This window comes from Thermobia domestica, chromosome 15 (genome assembly GCF_964235325.1).
Source record: "Thermobia domestica chromosome 15, izTheDome1.hap1.1, whole genome shotgun sequence".
Lineage (NCBI taxonomy): Eukaryota > Metazoa > Arthropoda > Insecta > Zygentoma > Lepismatidae > Thermobia > Thermobia domestica.
In genome coordinates, this window is record NC_137468.1 from 53,732,178 (window position 1) to 53,752,922 (window position 20,745).

The window sequence follows — 20,745 nt, forward strand, 5'->3', positions numbered from 1 at the left end:
TTGGCCAGTGTAAATGATTAGGAGATGCATGTATCAGTTGATTTCATTTAATATTAACAGAAGGCTCAAGAGATGTCTAATTGGTGTATTTGGGATTATGTTTTAAAGTACTTAGATAGTATTGGTGCCTAATTTTATAGTTAGTGTCACAAATGGGATTTGTAAGATATGGACTTCGTCATAGTAGAGTTGATCTTGCTTAATCTGAGAAAGCCCATGCTAGTTTTACCCTTAAAAGGCCCAAGGGTTGCCTCTGAGACTCCCTGCTGCATATACAAGCTACCTGAACCCACCGTGACCATTTGTATTTTCCGTCGTTAGTAGGAAAGACTAGTTACTACTTTGCTATGAAATCATTTGTCAATGGTAATAAAAAATGAACAGTATCAAATAATTAGAAAAGTACATACTTCAATAGGAGCCTCAGAGGCACGCCTTGGGCCTTTACGTTAGTATAAAAAATAACCCTATTTTTTCTGAGGTAAAGTAAAAATTGGAATAATTTGGAATTCCGAGGAAGATAGTTGCATTAATTAATGCATGTTTCAATGTTGCAGGAACATTGGTTTAGACGTAAATGCAGAGAAAACTAAATAGTGGATGTTCGTCAAGATCGTAATACTGGAAATTATGGATGCGTTAAAATATCAGATAATATTCGACAAAATTGAATAATCAGTATTAACAGACCAAAAACAAATTTACGAAGAGATTAAATGTCGACTTAAAGCATGGAATTCGTGTTATATTCAGTTGAAAAACTTTTGTTATGAATTCTGTCTAGAAATTTGAAGCTTAGTACATGTAAAAGAATAGTCACGCCTGTTGTGCTGTATAGTTGCCAAACCTGATGATTGAAGTTGTAAACCCTGTAAAGAATCACCCTATATTATTTATTGTATTGTTGCTAATGAAGAAATAGCAAAAAAATTTTAGTATAAAAAAATCTGACGCTTAAAAAAGAAAAATATTATCAACTAGTAACATTTTTAATATGGGATTTTTTATTGGGTGGTTATTGGATCAAAAGATCTGACATATTTCAGTCAAAAATTTTCTTGTACGTCTTATAACTGGGGAACTATATACAGTGTAGCCAAACCCAAACTCTCACTAACTCAGTATGATGTGCTTATTCCGTAGAAAATACGAAAACTCGATTTAGGGACCGTTTAAAAATTTTGTGGCCCCTGATCCGAAAATTAATTATTGACCAAGATCGCAGTCTTTTGATTTTTTTTTTCTAAAATTCTTGTTTCTCTGGAATAATTTCAGCATCCAATGCTATCGCAATTGACTGCAGACAGTAATCGAAGAACGTAGATTTCACAAAGATTAGTAAATGTTACTTTAGTTGTTTTCAGAGGAAACACTAATATTAATCATATTTTTACTGATTCGAAACTTGAAAATAACAGTAATTGATTCATTTAATGTACGTATAATTGTTTAATATATGTCCGATAATTTTAATGTTCCCCCTAACACTTAGCATCATCTTCATGGGAATGTTGTCCTTGAGCGTCTAAATCGAATAGATGACTTCACTCACATACTGCTCTCCATCATTGGACAAAATAATAGTTTACTTAATTTAAATAATTAATTGTTGCTCACACGCAGATTATGGTGTGTTTATTGAAGACTGTAAAATTTTTGAAAGTAATAGTTATACATTAAAAAAAAAAAAAAGTTCTTGTAAAACCTACCTTCTTCGTGGTTATTAATCTTGAAGAAAGATCAACTGTTCAGTGATATGTTTCGTAGTTTGTTGTACTTCTTCCACAAGTTAGCGATGTTTGCTGATGTAATACTTCGTAATCTCCTAGCCTGAGGAAAAGTGCGAGACAACTTCGGAATATATCGCTCGAAACAGAAATACTAGTTGAGTATTAGCTTAAGTTACTGTGTGTTCCTTGAGGTCATTAACTGATTAAATGCAGGTATATCAGAACAGGAAGAGCAGTTGTTTTCAAAGAATGAAAAAATTGAAGTTCGTATTGTCTGCAGTACACCAAAGTACTATAGTGCAATTTTGGCTATTTTGACGTGAAACCTAGCCGTACATGTTTAAATGTGACCGCTTGCGCTAAAGCAGTATATTGTAGAGGATTGAGACTCAAACAAGAACAGCCAGAATTGTACGTTCGTGACTTTGGCCTACCACCAACGATTTGAACAACTTCGGTACTTTTATCTTTGAAAATACCATAATTCTTGTTATAATACACCTGCATTTAATCAGTTACTGAGTGCAAGGAAGACGTAACAAATGAATTTGAGCTTTAAGGCATCAGTGTGTGTGAATGTTAATGCACTAATTCTTATAAAAGCACGAATATTGTTACCTGAGCAGTGCGTCAAGGATTACTATTATTTTCTTACTGTATATTTCGCATATCTCACTGTTTGCGAAGCGTATGTAATAGTGGAAAGACAATAGCCCTTGACACCCCTCACAGGTAACAAAATTTGAAGGTTACCTAGTTCCCTTCTCCCCTTCCAAATCATACGAAGTTTACAAGAGGAAATCAATAATAAGAATCAACGATGTAAGAAGAAAAGGAGTCTGTAATTAGAGCATCAGTATCCTGAGGAAGAAGTGTGAGACAACTTTGAAGTATTTTTCTGAAGATTTAGTCATTTGTTGTGAAAAACGAAATCAGGTTGATATCAGTGTTCCAGTATTATTATTGTTATTATTATTATTATTATTATTATTATTATTATTATTATTATTATTCAGAACGCTAAATGAGTATACTATGAGCGGTTCCTCAAAAGACTCTCCCATGGAATAGTAAGGGGAGGGGGTTTCAAAAAGCCAAAAAATAAAGTATGGAAAAACAGGTGTGAAGTGTTCCATTGAGCGCCTGTACGCTTAGGGTTGCCAGATTTTGTAAGCGAAGAACCGGGACACCAATCACAACCGTAAACCGGGAGATTACGGTTCCTATTCGTTTGGTCAGAATCAATTAATTACCTGTCTTTTCCATGTTATTATTCACAATTTTCCGGTTCATTCTATATACAATTAACACAAATGAAGCTCCACAAGGAATATATAAAAAATGTGAAAAGGTAACGCATGAAGAGCTGCATGGCGTCCCTTATTTCGAATTCCGATTTGTTGTGTTTAACAGGTCCTAAATATAGCACCAGTTACGACATGCTCTCCATTTATGATTGAAGAGAGACTTTTTTTTTTTCTTTGTTGCGTCACCAGCTGAGTCAAAAACACTACATTCCGTTTTTAGGTGAGACATACTAGTTCTTGCAGGTTGAATTTTTTTCAATCTGAAGAACGAAAACCAGGACAGACAGGCACACGAAAAGCCTTTCTCGGGACAGTTAATTCTTTCATTGAAAACCGGGACTGTCCTGGAAAATCGGGACGTCTGGCGACCCTATGTATGCTGCCATTCACATCCTGATACTTTTGACCTAGAAGACTGATATTTGCACTCACATTCAGTGCACCCCTTTGCATTTTTCAGATTTTTTCAAATCTTTGCGTTAAAACAGGGGGTCCAGAGGGGCTAAAGGTAAAAAAGGGTCATTTAAAAAAACTGTTTTCGAGATTTCCCGCCTCATACACGATGGAGACATGTGAATGGAACCGTTTGGAAATCTGTTCTATTCTGAAGAGAACGATGTACGAACCATGACCCTAGGATAAATAGGTATGTCTTAGGAAATTTTTATATTACATCTGGGTCTTTTTTGAGCAATCTGGGACATTGTGGGGCTCATTGGTAAATATTTTTTCCCGCCCTTGCTATTCAAGATAGAAGTTTAAAATTTTGTACACACACATTTAGTACACCCTTACTGTTTTTCATTTGATTTTGAGATTTGTGCGCTACCACAGGGTAGTCCAGAGGGGCTGAAAATGTGAAAAAAAAAAAAAAGAAATTATCCCGATTTCTCTCAACTTCCCGCCTCAAGGACATTATAGGGAAATGTGAATGGTACCGTTTGATAGGCTGTCCTATTCTGAAGAGAATGAGGTACGAATCATGATCCTATGATAAATAAGGATGGTACTGTAGCTGCTTGACTGAAAGTTTATAATTTACCTTAAGAAAAGCAAAATTTAAAAGGATTAATATATTCCTACACTTCCTTTTGCATGATAAAAATTCGTGATCCTTACAAATGGTTAGTAAACTCTGTAGATAGTATTATATTTCCCGAGATGTATGTTGGATTTATATCCGCAATTTGCGTATTTCCTTTTTATTCATGTATATTTAATTCCTCACCAAAAATTAACATAGATAATCTAAATATAATGCCCTTACCTTGTATTTCAAGTTAACTGTTGCAGTGCGCTCTGTCATTTTCTTCAGTAACTTCTAACAATGTGTCCAGTTTAGTTAATTAAAGGTTTTTGCTTCCTATGAAACTTTTTTAGAATAATTAATGAAGCATTAATACTCAAAAGCTTTAGAAATATTTTTTTTCTAACATCTATTGTGCTGTTAATAAAGATTATTACTAGTTTTTATTCTTAATCTTCCAATGATTGGAGAAAATAGTAACATCCAGAAAACTGTTGATCATTTTTTACACTTCAACAGTTTAATTAACTAGTAATAACTAATTGTAATTAATAACAGTACAACACTCAAGTTTCCAAAACGAAAAACATTGTTTCTAAGATGTTGCGCTGTTAATGTTTCATTAATTCTTCTAGGATAGTTCCAAAGGAAGCAAAATCTTGTCCAGTTTAATAATTTTAATAAATTACTGAAAAAAGTGGAAGATCACACTTGACTAGTCTCTAAGTGAAACTCAAAAACTTGAGATGTAAAGTAAAAACATTATATTTGGTATAAGAGAGCGAATATCGTTAGCTGTGTGGTGTGTCAGGGACTATTAATTCTTACTACATATATTTCGCAAATCTTACTGTTCGTTTATTCGTATAATCCTCCGGATTACTTCTTGAATAGTTTCTTAATTCATTTCTTTTTCATCTTCATCATCTTCTTCGTGTATTAAGTAAAAAGGATAACTTTGGCATTTAAAATCGAAATTTAGTAGATACAGTAGGTTTTTTTTTTTTTTTTTACTCTTCTGAGGAAATTGAAAACTGTACACAATAAATTTATGAGCAGCATTTGGACTTTTCTCTTCCTTGAAACATTATTTCCATATTCATTAAAATTCAACTAGGTGTACTTCCGGTGCAGTATCCTGAATTGAATGCTGTGGAAATTTCGATGCAGTAACAGTAGGTAAAAAATTTTATTGTTTACAGTAATTTATGAAGTCCTATTGCTTTTCTAAGTTACCTTTTTTCAGGTTTAATTTAGAGTCCTTAGTCTTGATGATTCATAAACTTGTTTCTCTGTAAGCTAAGAAGTTTTGTACAAGATGTTGGTTTGATTAATGGAATGCTTATTTTCACATAGGTATTTTGATAGTCCTGAAAACGCTTGAATCTTGTCCTTAAATGTATCTTACAGCATCTATCAATAATTACACAATATTAGGATACACTTCTTTATCATTTCTGCCGAGAGTTTTCAATCGACTGCTCTTTCGGATATTTAGTAACTTTTAAAATTTTAACAGTTGGCTATTGCAAGGTAGGAATATACAAAAAGTATTGATGTACAGGTGTATGTTATATATAGTTGGCAGACTAGCGACATACAGTAAATCAAACTATTTATAATCAAGGAAATATTTTAAAGAACGTAACTGTTCGTGTAATTATTTTGTATATAGATCCATCTGGAAAGATTTTATATATATATACTGCTCCTTTTCTTGTTGGCAAAAATTAGATATGGCCCATTTACATTAAAGTTTTAGAAGAGAATACAAAACATCAGTGAGATAAGTGGCATACACAGAACTTCACTAAAGGGAAATTTAAGCACTCAAATTCATATTACTGATATTCATAATAGTAATAATAATAGTAATATGCACATATCTTATATAATGTATCTGCATGTCAGCACTTTTACATAATTATCATGTTTTCATTTTTATTTGTAAAATACTGAAAATGCTTAATTGAAAAAAAAAAAAAAAATCAAATATTAAACTCACTTAAGATGATGAGATGTCATGAGGTCGAATTTACTTACACAATATTATGTAGTAATAGACCTATTCCCCAATTTGCTCCTTCCGACTGTACGTCCTGTTATGATGGGAAATAACGATTTACAACCAGTATGCAAATTTTGTAATACGGTATGGAACTTCGGAAAGAATAAGTACTCGTTTGTATCGTCGTGCCTTATGTTTAACCTTAGAATCAAATACATTGTAATAAAAAGTATAATAAAAGCCAGGATGCAAAGATATCTGCTGTCGTAATTTTTCTTTCTCTTTAAGAACATGCGTGGTCTGATATTTTATTTTTAACACGGAAAGGTTCAAGACTATTTGCACTCCAGGACACAACGATGTTTTTGTATTCATATTTTAGTGTGGTAAATTTTTATTTTTCCATGTAATCATCTTAAGACCCTGTGTGCCCCTTGCGTACGTCACTGTACGAGATGTACTCTAAAGTCTCCTATTGTTAGTTCACAAGATATTTACCTCAAGAAGTTAAAACTTGTCACTTCTCAACACATTTCATCTTTATACATACACATTTTTCACAGCGACGACTCCCTAAGTCGCTGATTCCAAAACATCTCATCTGGAAAAGAAACGTCCACGGAGACATTGTTCTTCATTGTCGGAAGGAGCCAAAAATCGCTAGGAGCGAAGTCTGGGGAGTAGGGAGCATGAGATTACTTCAAAGGTGGTGTTACGAAGAAAATCCTGAGTTAGGAATGCCCGGTGAACAGCAGCATTGTCTTCTTGGAAAAATATATGAGCAACTTTCTCGGGTCGTTTCGGTTGCAGTACTTCAATGAGATTAGTCTTCAAAGCATGTTCGTGAGGTGCAGCTATCACTAGTGACCTCTGGAACACTATGGGGTGAGGATTACGCCTTCGCTGTCCGAAAAATGGCAACTATGACTTTCTTAGCACTGGTAGCTACCCGAAATTTCTTTGGTTGTAGGGAGTCTTGGGCGTGTCTATTGTGACGACTACCGTTATTTATCAGCATTAAATAATAACATTATCAGCATGTCTCATCCATTGTGTCAGTTGACAAAAAGAAAGCCCTATTCATGCCGCCATCACGTGTTAACATCGATTGACATATTGCTACCCACTTAGCCTTATGGTCAGCAGCCACCATTCGGAAAACTCATCTTCAAGAAACTTTTCACATTTTCGGATCATCATGCAGAATGGTCTCAACATGTCTCGTAAAAATGCTAAAGTGCTAATCTACAACTGATACCAAACACGCTTAATTGGCTGTCCTCCATAACAATTTTCTTCACTCGCACAATCATACTGTCGATCCGGTGTGTCCGTGGTTTAGGTTCGTTATCAAACGACGTTCTACCTTCTTTTAAACTTCTGCGCCCACGAACACGCATTTTTCACATCCACTACACCTTCCCCACATGTTGCAATAAATTTGTGAATGAAGATCGATAGGTGCCACAGCTGGAGGAAACGGATGATCACATATAGGTTCTTGCATACTGAACATCGCCGCCTGTAGTATTGAAAACTGTAACTACTCTATCGGCGGCTGTAAGAACTATGAGCGCTACACGGTGCTGCCTTCTGCACACTTCGTATATATAAAAGGAACAATAGAATTAGGACAGTTAGCGTTCATAGTTTCCTAAGAGTTTACCATGTTAATTTTGCTTAATGGAAAGGTATATCTATTTATTTATTTATTCTGTTTACCGACCGATTGAAATTCAATGTATTTTATTTTCAATGAAATGTAGATTTACTTTCAGCAATAAATTGTATTTATTCTCCTTTCAGTTCTGTTTGCTTTTAATGCATCGAACTTGGGAGGTACATACAATTTTTCCTGTCAGAAATTTAGCTTGATTAGTTTATCCGGCAATGTTTGAACGATGAAATTTGTGTTATATGTGGGTAAGTATTGAGTTGTAACTAATTTTAAAAGTTAATATTATTTTAAACATTCACGAACTAATTTAAAAGTTACATCATTTTAAACATTTACGATGATTATTTGAAAAAATATTTAGATGAATTATTATGTTTTTCAGTTTTATGATGTTTCTTTAATCACGTTTCCCCAAACAATCGTTTCGTGTCAAAATTACTTAGTGTTATGGCCCAAATCCGTGAAAAACCCAACTCACTATTTATATTTCGAAACTCTTCTGATTTCACCGAGAAACCTTGCAGTTATGAATACTTGCAACTGGTTTCCTCATTATGTGTGTGAGAGACTCTATAAAGGGACAAATATTAAGTTCGCATTAACACATCAATTAATGAGATGTTTAACCGCTATTGTAAGATAATGAATGTAATCACTCCATGCACATTCAGTGTAATTGTTTTTTTAAACAGGTAATCACAAAACGGAGTTTATATGATTTATTTCATTTCATTATTCTTCCAGTAGTGGTTAGTTGTCATTCATCAAGTATGTAGTGAGGAGAGCAGTTGCAGGTACTTCAAGATCCCAAAGGAGGAGGATTTCAAAATGTAGACTGAGAGTTGTATTTTTCACGGGTTTGGAGCATAATATGCTGGTAATTTTAAATTTCGGAACTATGCGGATTTATTCAAAATCGTTATACTTATTATATGGACAGCAGCCATTGAAACAGTCGTTAGAATAACCATGATCAAATACAATGTCAAAACTAAAGTATATGTATGGAATAGTTAGATAATATTCTTCTTATAATGTGTGTTTTCAAAAGAAATTTAATATTTTCCAACTTTGTTTTCTAAAGGAACTCAGTGGCGGAGAGATGAAATGTTCTGTTACAATATGCAGGCTCCTTTCCAGACGATGTGGACTTCAGGTGGGTAACGACTGAATACGTAAATTGCTCAGAGTATTTCTGTCATCTCTCACTTTTTCGGTCGATCAAGTACTTCAGCATGGTTCATTTGCTTATATCATCTTCAGTTTACAAGTGCATCTGTGAATATTAACTTGTATTTAATAATTCATTTTTTTCTTTTTCAGAAAAATGCATTTGCATTAGATATATGTTAAATACGTATAGGCCAGCTTGTAGAACCTTCATATATTTTCATATTGGCAATTTACGTATTTGTTATTTTGTATAACTAATGTGTTAGTGTTATAGCTGCTGTATTAAAACAATGAAAAAAAGAAAGAAGGGAAAAGTGGGCATTAGTGAAGTAAAACTGCTGTAATCAACGCATAATTGAACATGTATTCCTTCACTAAACGAATCAGATAGCATAATAAATTTAGTGTTCAAATCAGCGTTATTCAAATTCACTGAAAGTGAAGAATTTTAGACATTATCTTTTACAAATAAGTAAGTAGCACAAAGTAGTTATTCAATGGCATCTCGAGAAATAACTTTTCGGTAGTTTACAACCATTAGAAAATCCAATTTCGATGCTTGGTAGTACTTTTCAATATTCTAAATCAGCCAAATGATGAAATCAATTAAAATAACCATATGTACTTATAGCTACTAAAGACTACCTGTTCATAACAGATACTCCACTTTGTTTGTATATGAAATCTGTTGTCCTATTCTTCCGGAACTTCTCTGTAACTTTTTGGTTGATTTTGAGACGATCTTCCTTGTTAATGTGAGAAAACGTCAGTTGGTTTCTGAAATGGACATCGTATTGTTACCATGATTTTCAACAAACGTCGTTATTCATTGCAAGAGTCATAAAGCCCCAATATCTTTCTATGGGTTCACTATCAATTTCATGACGATATACTAATACCATCTGCATTGTTGTATCATATGCTTGGATTGCATAATAAGCTGCTTGTTAAATTTCCTCCGCTATATGTTGACCAGGGCCGGATTTAGGCATGGGCCACATGGACCCGGGACTAGGGCAGCATTTAAAAAATATTTTTAAAAAACGATAAAACCAGCTAAAATACATATTTCACCAACGACTCAATAAAATAAGCGAAAGCCATTTTTTTTTTTTTAATGGCCGTGACTACGATAACATTGTAGCAGATTAGTTGTAGCAAATATTGTCATAAGTCAGTTGGTTATTACGATGGTTTGATCACTTGTCGGTGGATCTGCTGAAAAGGGCGATAGTAGGCATCTCGACACTCGTACTTTCACAAATTGGCGTGTATTAATTCAGCAAATACCAGATACAACCTGAAAGCCATTTTACACTGGATATAGACCTATAACAACAAGAGAGAGAAATAGGGAAAATCCGGAAATCCTGAGGAACGCTTTGTAGATTTTTTTTAAAAATCAAGGTTCTACAGGGAAAGAACTGGCTGAATCAGTTTTTATATTACTTAAGGCTCATGGCTTAGACATTCAAAATTGTCGCGGACATTCGTTCGATAATGCATCAAATATGTCCGGAATATATTCTGAACTACAAGCTATACTAAAAGAAGCAAATCCATTGATATTTTATGTGTTATACTCTGTCCATTCCCTTAATTTGGTAGCATCTGGCGCGGCAGAATGTTGTTATATCTCCAGATCATTTTTTGACTTGTTACAAGAACTGTAATTTATTTCTTCCTCGACCCATCAATGGAATATTTTAGAATCATTTTTCAAGGCTGACGATAAGAACATTTCAGTCAAATCACTGAGCATAACTTGATGGTCCTCCAGGGAAGATGCATGCAAAAGCTTCAACAGAGATTTTGAGGCAATTGCAAAGGCTCTCAAGTGTATGATGTTAGCCAAGATGAAAATGAAAAAACAAAGACCAAAGCTAAAGGGCTTTTAAGAAAATTTATTTCTCCTGAAACTTCGTTTATGGCAGCATTATTGGGTAGACATTCTCAGTAGAGTGAAAAGATACAATCCCATAATATAATTAGCCACAGTTGTGTGTACACATCTCTCATTACATTTGTGGATTATGTGAAAGATATGTTTAAGTTCTATAAGATAGCTGGTGAGAAAAACTAAAGAATATCCTGACTGTTCTTGAAACTGATAGTGAATGCATAGGAAACAGGCCTGAAAGATTAAGAAAAAGAAAGATATTATTTGATGAATCAGAACAGGAATAGGAGATAGGAAACCCAGATCATCGTCTTCAAGAAACCTTTGTTGTGTTCATTGACAAGCTTCTTTCCGAATTGAACAAGAGAATCACGGTCTACAATGAATTTCTGAGCAGATTTTCCTTCTTAACAAATCTATGCAACTTGAGTGCCGAAGAAATCACTACAGCAGCGACTTCTCTGCAGGAAGTGTATGCAGCTGACATTGAAGAATCTTCGTTTGTTGTTGAGTGCCTTCATTTAAAAAAGAACATTTAGCTCGAGAGAAGTGGGGAAGTGCTGAAGAAATGTCACTATCACAACCGATTTCTCATACCCAAAAATCTTCAGGACTTACATCCTAACATATGTATTTGCCTTAAAGTGTTTTTATGTACACCAGTACACAAACCACACTGTCAAGAATCAGAAACTATTTTATATCTACTCTTTCTCAGAAGAGACTTGTTGATCTAGCTGTTTTAGCCATCGAAAATGACGACTGTTAAATTGGATTTTGATGACGTTATTAATGATTTTGCCAATGTCAAAGCAAGACGTAAACAATTTTGATAGACAACATTTTGTAAATTTTTAGGTACAATAATATAACTCTCTATATCATTGCCGTCTTTTACACCATTAATGTTGAATAGGTTAGGCAGAAGCTAGGTAAGTTTTAATGAATTTACTACAAATGCTGATCAGATATAGAAATTGAAATATGTTACATAAAATGAGTAATAAGAAATAAGAATAGTAATAACTAGTAATAGTAATAATTATAACTAAGTAGCAAACGTAAAAGTAATATTTTAAGAAGTGGATCCAGGGGAAGGGAAGTTTTGGAGAGCGATGCGATTGGTGTGGTTAGGGGTGGCAATTTCGCTAGGGCTCATGGGCGCAAAAATGGAAATCCAGCCCTCATGTTAACGGCATGCAATGCAGAAAATTATTATGTAAGGTTGCAGAGGAGGTCTTAAATGAGACTTTGACCATATGTTCTTGCGTCAAGATAGTTCACGATTTGGTTAATTTATATGTATATATTTTATTTTATTTATTTATTAGGCTATATAGCATGAAGCTTGAAATTTAAAAGTGTGATTTGAACCACTGTAGTGCGTTCGATGTTCTCTCACCAAGAATCGAACCCCGGACTTGTGCAACAAAGATAAATACACTAGCTCAACGAAGAGGGTAATTCATGAAGTCAACCAAACTAGAAAACGCCAGGGTTATCAGAATCTGATTCATACAGCAATTTCAAACGCAAAGCAAATCAACCGAAAGTGAAAAGGAAACTTCCTACAACCTAACTGTGATTATTAATAAAAAAATGTAATAATCAGGATCGAGCTGTGATAGAATATTTGGTGTGCTCACACTAATTAAATTCGACGTATTATCACTTTATTTATTTATTTATTCTGTTCTCATGATTCTTTACTTTTCCAGTCAAATGCTCTACCTCTGTCACGCCTGGTTAGGTCCACTACGAACTCCCTTAAAATAACACAAGAAAAGCAAACCAATGATAATTTTATTTCATAATCTGTCAGCCATTTGATGCTTTCGTTAAATTAGTTTTAACATTTCGATATGTACGCGTTTTACTTTTCATCTCCTGCCTCTTTATTTCCGAGAGCTTCCTAGATGATCCTTATATTAATGTATATAGTAATAAATGTGTAGCTTCGTTTTGAATAATTATGTTATTATTATTGTTACTTATTTATTATTTTAAGGATTGACGAAAGCGTAGACGATTGAAAGATTGTTGGAAAGGATAAAGAGAAAAAAATCCAGAAGTCAAGTGTCGGATATAGACCAGTTTTCACAGTGCAGCTTAAACTAAGGAGTTCCTGCCAGAAGTTGCTTAGGTAAAATAATGCGTGGTTGTCTTTTCTGTTTTTTTTTTTTTTTTTTTTTTTAAAACTTCATTTCTTTAATAACTTGAGGTGCATATGTACGAGGATAATTGAAGGGTAAGGGGAAAAAAGAAGGAATGTCACAAAATTGCATTTTCGAGAAAACGGCGTTTTAATATTGAAAACCGCGTAAAAGACAATACAATTAGTCAAATATTCTGCCCCTTTTTAATGAATATTTCTACATCTACACATGCATGGCATATACAGTCAAATATTACCAAGAGTCACCAACAGATAGGACAAAGAACTCGATAAAGCACATACATGGACATTCCTTGTTTTTTCCCCTTACTCTTCAATTTTATATGTCATGGCAAATGTGCTACAGCCACCAAAAGAGCTGCAGCAATGGAAATCTACTATATGGGTTTGAAGGCTAGAGGAAGGTGCTTTTTAGTACTGTCAGCAAATGTCCATGTACAGGAGCTAAAATCTGAAGATATTCGAAAGATACGTACATACGAATTCGTTACTTGGCCAGGCTTTCATACAAATAAACACCAAGGTACAAAGAAAAGTGCGATACATACGTAGCAAACACGTAACATACTTTAAACAGTCCGTACGGCATTTACCTATGTTTGCCAACGACGGGGAAGACGTTAACGCGTGGTAAATACTTACGAGGACAAATAACCGAGGACCTTTTCCTCATCGTTTCCAAAGATGTGTGGACACCATAGGGACTATTCGAAGGGAGTTTACTTCGGTGCCTACCATACTTGTCTGTGTGCTTTTCTACTTTTGTGACACTTTCCTTATATTAAAGTCTGATCGAGCAATGGATTTGCATGTATGTATCTTTGGATTCCTTCCTGCCTTAGCTCCTTCACACAGTCGCTATCTGTTGGTGACATTGGAAAGCCTTTAAACTTATGGAGGTGAATTCAAACTATATAGTGAATTTCCACCGCTGTAGCTTTTCACTGCAGTAGGGTAGTGTGTTTTGAAATTCATGTTACGTTTGGAAGGGGTGTACAAAATTTTAGAAGTAGTCACACTTGTAATTAATAGAATCTAATTCAAAACGTTAATAATACTGCTCAAGAAATTTTTTAAGACTTCCAAACTGTGCTGTGCAAATATGCTGTCTTATAGAAGGGGTACATGTGTCTGTGTCGACGGGTATCAGAAGAAAAATGGTCAGGGTTAGCGAGATACGATTTTCTGATTAAGGATTCAGTCCCATTTCTGTCTTTGTTCCTGTGCTCGAATTGAAGTGGTAGAAATCTATCTTCCTCGGTTTCAGTATTTATCGATACATAGGAAGAACGGTAAGAGACGGCGAGAAATGTTTCTTTAATATGAATTCATCATTCTAAAAACGACAGTGAACTTTGTAGTGGACAAGCACCGTGTGCGTGGGTTTTCTTTGGATTATCCCGTTTCCTCCCACTTTTATTCCACCGTTCCACTCATTATTTCATTATCACCATCTCCTTTAGCCTAGCCGGCATAACCGTGGGACATAAAACTCAAAGATTCCATTTCTAAAGATAAACAGATGCCGTCTCCGCTCTTAACCTTCTACTGAAAACGGAAGTGGTAAATTTTATTACAACTTCGGTTTTACTATTCATCTCCGTAGACCAAAAGCTGTAATAGATAGCGTGTATCTGTTTTTATGTATATTTATTAGGTTCAGTCTCTGCTCTAATGTCTCTTTTGAAACTAGGAATAGTAGAAATCTACTCCACTTCTGGTTTTTATATTGATTTCTATAGAGCACAAACGGGAATAGATAGGAGATTTTTTTTTAAATATATGAATTTAATGTCTCAAGAATAGGTTCAATCTTCAATTTAATCTCTCTATTTAAACCAGAAGGTGTAGAAATTTGTCGCTTCCAGTTTCAATATTGGATTTTTGTAGAGCAAATGTGGTAAGAGAGCGAATAAATCTTTTTTGAAACAGCTCAACAGTATGTTCCATCTCCCTTGTAATCAGCCTGTTGAAAGCGGAAGTCATAAACTCACTCTACAGTATATCGGGTATAGTTGGTTAGCTCGCGTATGCTTTCTCTAATAATGTCCTCACCGCTTCATAGTTTTTATGGTATCTGGTTTCGAGGTGTACTTTACCCCACAGATTGCAAAGCCGATAACTCAGAAACAAAGCCAGTTTCAAACTTCCCTTCTATATAGGGAGTTTGACTTGTTTTTATGAGTAATCAATTCCCACAACGTTTTTTAACATAAATTATGAAACCCAAATTGTATAGTGTCTCGATAGTTATATGTACAGGAATACCTTGTATAACGCGGATTTTATTATAACACGTATTTACTAATTGGCAATAGGTTTCTCGTGTCAGTTCAGATTTAAAAAAAAAAAAAAAAAAAAAAAAAAAAAAAAAAAAAAAAAAACAGCAGAAAATGGCAGCAAGTCGAGCACTGACTTTTAATATTAACGATAGTAGCTATAGTTGAGGAACGAGAACACGGATGCTCAGTGGTAGAGCGCTCACCTCTGGTGTGAGGGGCACCTGGTTCTATCCGAGGCCATGTGAATTTTCGATGGATGGACATCAACGTGACTGTGGATTTTCTCGGAGTTCTTTACTTTCCTCCCACATTCTCATTCCGTTAATCTCTTTCATAATCGTCCACTTTTATCCGTCTTCTTTAGCCTACAGGGTACAACCGTGGGACCTAAAAGTGAAGGATTCCATTTTTCATTTACATTTGAAGAGATGCGTACTTTAATTTTTTTTTACAGTTTTAATAGTTGTAAAAGTATTTTTTATATTTTGTTTGTATATCTATGTTTTTGTTTCTATATGTCTGTTTCTATGTTAAGTATTTTTATTGAATTTATTCATCACACATTTTTCTGATAATCAGCGTCAATTTAAACGCTTTGTAAATAGACCTCGAACAGCGCGGATGTTTCTTCGAACCAATTGATTACTTACGCAGGCTGTTCCTGAAAAATTTTAAATGTGGGATGTTCATAAAGAATTAGTACATTGAATTAGATGGCTCTGTGAATATATAAGAATTTTATTTATAGTCACACAGAACAGAGAAATATGTATTTAAAAAAAAAAAAAATATTCAAATAACGTTTGACACATATTTGTTAAAGGAACAATTCACAAGCCTGTTTTTGTGCCTACAGTGAAATTCAGTGTTGGACTAATTTCAGCAGTCTGCCTGCAGCTTTCATCAATAAAAAAAAAAAAAATAAATAAAAATAAAAATAAAAAAATAAAAAAAATAAAAAAATAAAAAAAACTTCTGCTCCTTGAATTAACACGAAGTTAAAATTAGTTCTCTTTACAAAACATGTACCAAAATCACTGCATTAAAGTTTTTGTGGTATTCTTTTTTAAGTATCTTGATTAAAAATGTATATATATATACATATACAGTATATTCATTTACAATACTACGTATAGATTTTTAACATAGTCTTTACTATTAAAGGTTGGTTATTTTGTGTTTATGTAAGAATGAGACCTTGCCAAGTCTTCATTGTTGCCAAAGTCCACACCTATAAACAACATGCTCCTTGATACACCCTCTGAGTCTGAGCCGGAACTACTTCAGACGACTACTGAAATTATTTCAACTTTAATATCGTTATAGGCTCATAAACAGGTAAATGAATTGGCCCTTTATTATTTTTAGTTATTTTTGAATAAGATTGATTCATTTTTACGTTTTTTTTTTTTTTTTTTTTTTTTTTTTTAGATACTTGTTAACCATGACTTTGCTTGTTAATTAGTCCAAAAGTTAGTCAAAGAAAGCAAAAAGAATGCAGAATAAAATGCTACAGGCTTCTTTGTGAGCCGCATGATGAATATTAAAAGATAAAAAGCAAGTAGTGACATTGTAATTGATTTTACTTTAATGAAAAGTAAATAAAGTTAACGTATGTTTGCGTATTTTTTTATTATTCGATTACTTCGATATCTATGCAGTACTCTTATTTCTTTATCAAGGCAAATGTCACCGTAGAGAAGTAGATCGAACTGATTAATTGCATGCAGTCGTTCGATATCTTCATATTGAACTAAACATCAACTTAAAAACTGAAAAATTTACTGGAACTCAACATAGCTGGAAATACACTGGCAAAAAATGATCAAAAAATAACAAAAGTGCTTTAAAAAAAAAAAAAAAACTGTGTACTCCAAAAATCACGTCACCATTATTTTCATGTAATTTATCAACTCGATCCGCTTCGACGTTGCTTGATAGAAGGCACCAAAAGATTGCATAAGTGTCGAAGTCATCAGATTCTAAATAAAAATATGAAAATACGCAAAGGTACGTTGACTTCATGCATTTTTTACTACACATAATTGCATATTATGCAAATAATGAAAACTTATTATGATTTTGTTTTAGTTATGCGACATCGAGGTTATAAAAGGTAGGATCTACTATTTATGCGGATTTTGAACCACGTTAATTGGTGAGTGCATGTATCATCATGCAGGTTCACGACACTGACTCCTCAGAGGTGGGTCATAGGATAAGACTACAGGGCTTAGCGGTGGTGACATGTTGAATAGCGTAAGGACTATATACATGTAAAATCATAATTTTACTTCTTTCGTACTAGGCTGGTATTTGATGTTCTAGAAGAGAACTTGTACCATAAAGGTAGTTATTCCATCTCCAACGACATAACACTGAAACTTATTATATGTTGTAAGGTCCAATTACTAGTTTATTAAGTATGTTCATGGATCCTTGTCTTGGAATAACAGGCTTTCCAATGCTTCTATATTTCCTATTTTTCCTATACTCTTCCTATAAACTCCTATATTTCCTATATTTGAACGAAACATCTTATATTTTTGTGGCATTACTACTTTCATTTGTGAAAATAACGGAAGGAAATAAGGTATGGGTGATTGGAGGACCTTAATCTCCACAGTAGGGTGATTGAAGAGAAATTCTTCTGTGTTTCGTCCTTTCGTGCTTATTGTCTAAAGATAATTACACCAAACAATACACATTAGCGCAAAAAGTAATCATACACCTACAAAATGGAATAAAAATAAACTAGTTTCGTCATATTCATTAAAAAGTTCTATGGAATAGTGATTTTCAAGACATAAATATTTTATTAGATGTATCAATATTTTGTGCACTAACTGTAGGCAAATAGTTGTAGAATATGTTTATCTCTTACCTTACATTTTCTTACATACATATGTGAATCATAGTCAAATCTTACCTTAGAAGCACCAACTGCAGAATGTTTACATTTTAGAATTTATTTTACATTTCAGATAGTTGTTCTAGGAAGGTGGCAACGGTATTTCTGCGTCTTCCCCGTAGCGTTTTCTGTTCTGTCATTCCTATTCTACCTATTGAATAATTGAAATGTTCCTTCCAATAGGTAGAAATATTGTTACATAAGTTTCTTTGTTCATTGTTCTTTCAAAATGTTCCAGAAGTAATTGAAATGTTCCGTTTTCACAGCTTCACGAAACCTATATTTTTTGCTGTGATTTCCTATATTTTTTTCATTAGCATTGGAGAGCCTGGAATAATTACCAGTCCTCCTCCTCCAAGTCAATGTACTTTATTATTATTATTATTATTATTATTATTATTATTATTATTATTATTATTATTATTATTATTATTATTATTATTATTATTATTATTATTATTAGTTAGGTTATGGACCCTCATCTTTAGGTAGGTTATACTTCTGTATTGCTCTAAACCTCCTCCATATATTTTAGTATAGCATTTTTTACATATGTGGTTGGCCCTTGTTCAACTGTAACACACCTTATAGATACAGATTATTATAATAGCCGTTGTACTCTTATAAAAACCTCACATAAACTCCATTATATAAATTATGTCATCCAACGTCACATTTCAATTCTATTCCTCTCCTGAGAAGGAAAGGCTTTTATCCTGGCGCAGATCTCAGACTTTGTCGCCATTTTTTTTTTTTTTTTTTTTTTTTTGTTTAAACTAGCAGCATTCACCCCGCTTCGCTGCGGTCACCCCGGAACGCAATAAACTTTGTTACTTAGATAATTTTTACTTTTTCGCTTTCAAGTGATATGATAAAAACCATAGAAGATTGCAGTAAATCTTAACATTATATCGCCTGTCATTTATGTTAACCCGCCCCGCTTCGCTGCGGTCATCCCGGTGCTGGCATATTGTAAAAGTGTCTGTAAAAATAAGCAAATCAATTAAAAAATTTTAAACAGAATATTCAAGCTATTTTCCGCTGTATATCGCCTGTCATTTATGTTAACCCGCCGAGTGACACGGTCATGCGGGTTGCATATAAATACGTTTATTTTTACCTATGATGAACTAATAACAAAGGATTTGTACGTTATGGACACTTGAATGGTCAATTATCTCAAGACACTGGTAATTAAAAATTAAAGTGATATGATAAAAACCATCTAGGGTCCAAATCCTAATAACCCCCCAAAAATGAAAGAAATTGGTTCAGCCGTATTAGCGTGATGAGCGGACAAAGGATTTTGTACGTTCTCTTTTATATATATAGATTAATTTATGCTTTGTAACCATTTCAGAAAACATAACATAAACAATGTAATGTATATTGTTTATAGATTGTTAGATGATGATTAAATATAAAACAGAAGTTTGGAGGTCCACTGTTATAGTACGTTATGAGGTGCGTCTGTATAAATGAGATTGTTTATACAATACATAATAAACTAGAGGTTGCTTCAGGAGTGTCGGTAAGAAATAAATGAGCGTTTGGAGCAAGGATTGATTTATTTACGTACAAATCGTTAAGTATTTGTTTTTCCGATTTAGAAGAGATTTTTTTCTGTATTTCTATTTCTATTTTTTTTTTTTTTTTTTTTTTAAAGAACGGATGGATGATGCGGCGATTCGTAGTGTATAAAACAAAGCATTATCTCGGCTTTATATATATATAAATCTTATTTATTGTACAAAATTTATGTGTATAAAATTTATTGTTTTTATGATATTAATAAATTGTAAAAGATAAAACTGGCTGTTCATTTTTTCTCAACATAATCTTAAGTTTTCAATATGTATTACTAAAGGAATTCACCAGAAAATTGAGTTGATATTCATTTATATATATATATATATATCAAGATACAATACTTTGTAAATTTTAGAATAGGACTCTTCAAGCAATTGGATTAAGCTAATATAAATTCTCAGGAAGAAACGGGAATAAAGGATTCCCTCATTGCCTGTCTATCTTGTTGCAAATAAACCTTTCTCTCAAACTCAAAATATTTATAATTTGCTCTGTTTCGATAATTTTCAAAGGAGATAAGTGTAACATCTACCTTGCTAATTGTCTATTAATGAGGTGTTACACTTACCTCCTTTGAAAATTGGTACTAAAAATTCGTCAATTACTGTCTTAAAAAAAAAAAAAAAAAAAAAAAAAAATGCGTTATTTCAGTTTCAAATATTACGCAGGCTGACTTCAGAAATTTGCTATTTATCCACTTGCTACTTAAGAGAAACAGACAAGGTTTTCGCTGGATCAAAAATACAGTGAACTCTAATAAGTTGGTAGGTTGATTAGAGTGAGCATCGAAACTATATAGGATGGATCCTATTTCTTGAAAGCGGAATCCCAACTAGAGATGCGAGAGGTTGAAAAATAAAATCTTTTCCACTTTTTTCTGGATAATTTTGGATTTTTTTTCTTTTTTAACGTTTCAACTTTTAAGAAGAAATAATAATACCTTTCACCGTTCTTTTTAGTATT

The 20,745-nt window shown here is 33.4% G+C and overlaps 1 protein-coding gene across 3 annotated transcripts in view; it reads left to right on the forward strand.

The window, feature by feature from the left end:
- LOC145671031 (uncharacterized) overlaps positions 1-19,835 on the forward strand; it is a 31,292-nt gene extending 11,457 nt beyond the window's left edge. For 2 of the 3 annotated variants that reach the window (XR_014128429.1, XR_014128431.1), the window contains exons 2-4: positions 8,835-8,906; positions 12,832-12,966; positions 17,373-19,835. The gene's annotated coding sequence lies outside the window, so the exon portion shown is untranslated. Of the gene's footprint in view, positions 1-8,834; positions 8,907-12,831; positions 12,967-16,445 lie in introns of all 3 variants that reach the window. The other variant, XR_014128430.1, reaches the window with a different exon arrangement.
- Positions 19,836-20,745: the final 910 nt, after the last annotated feature.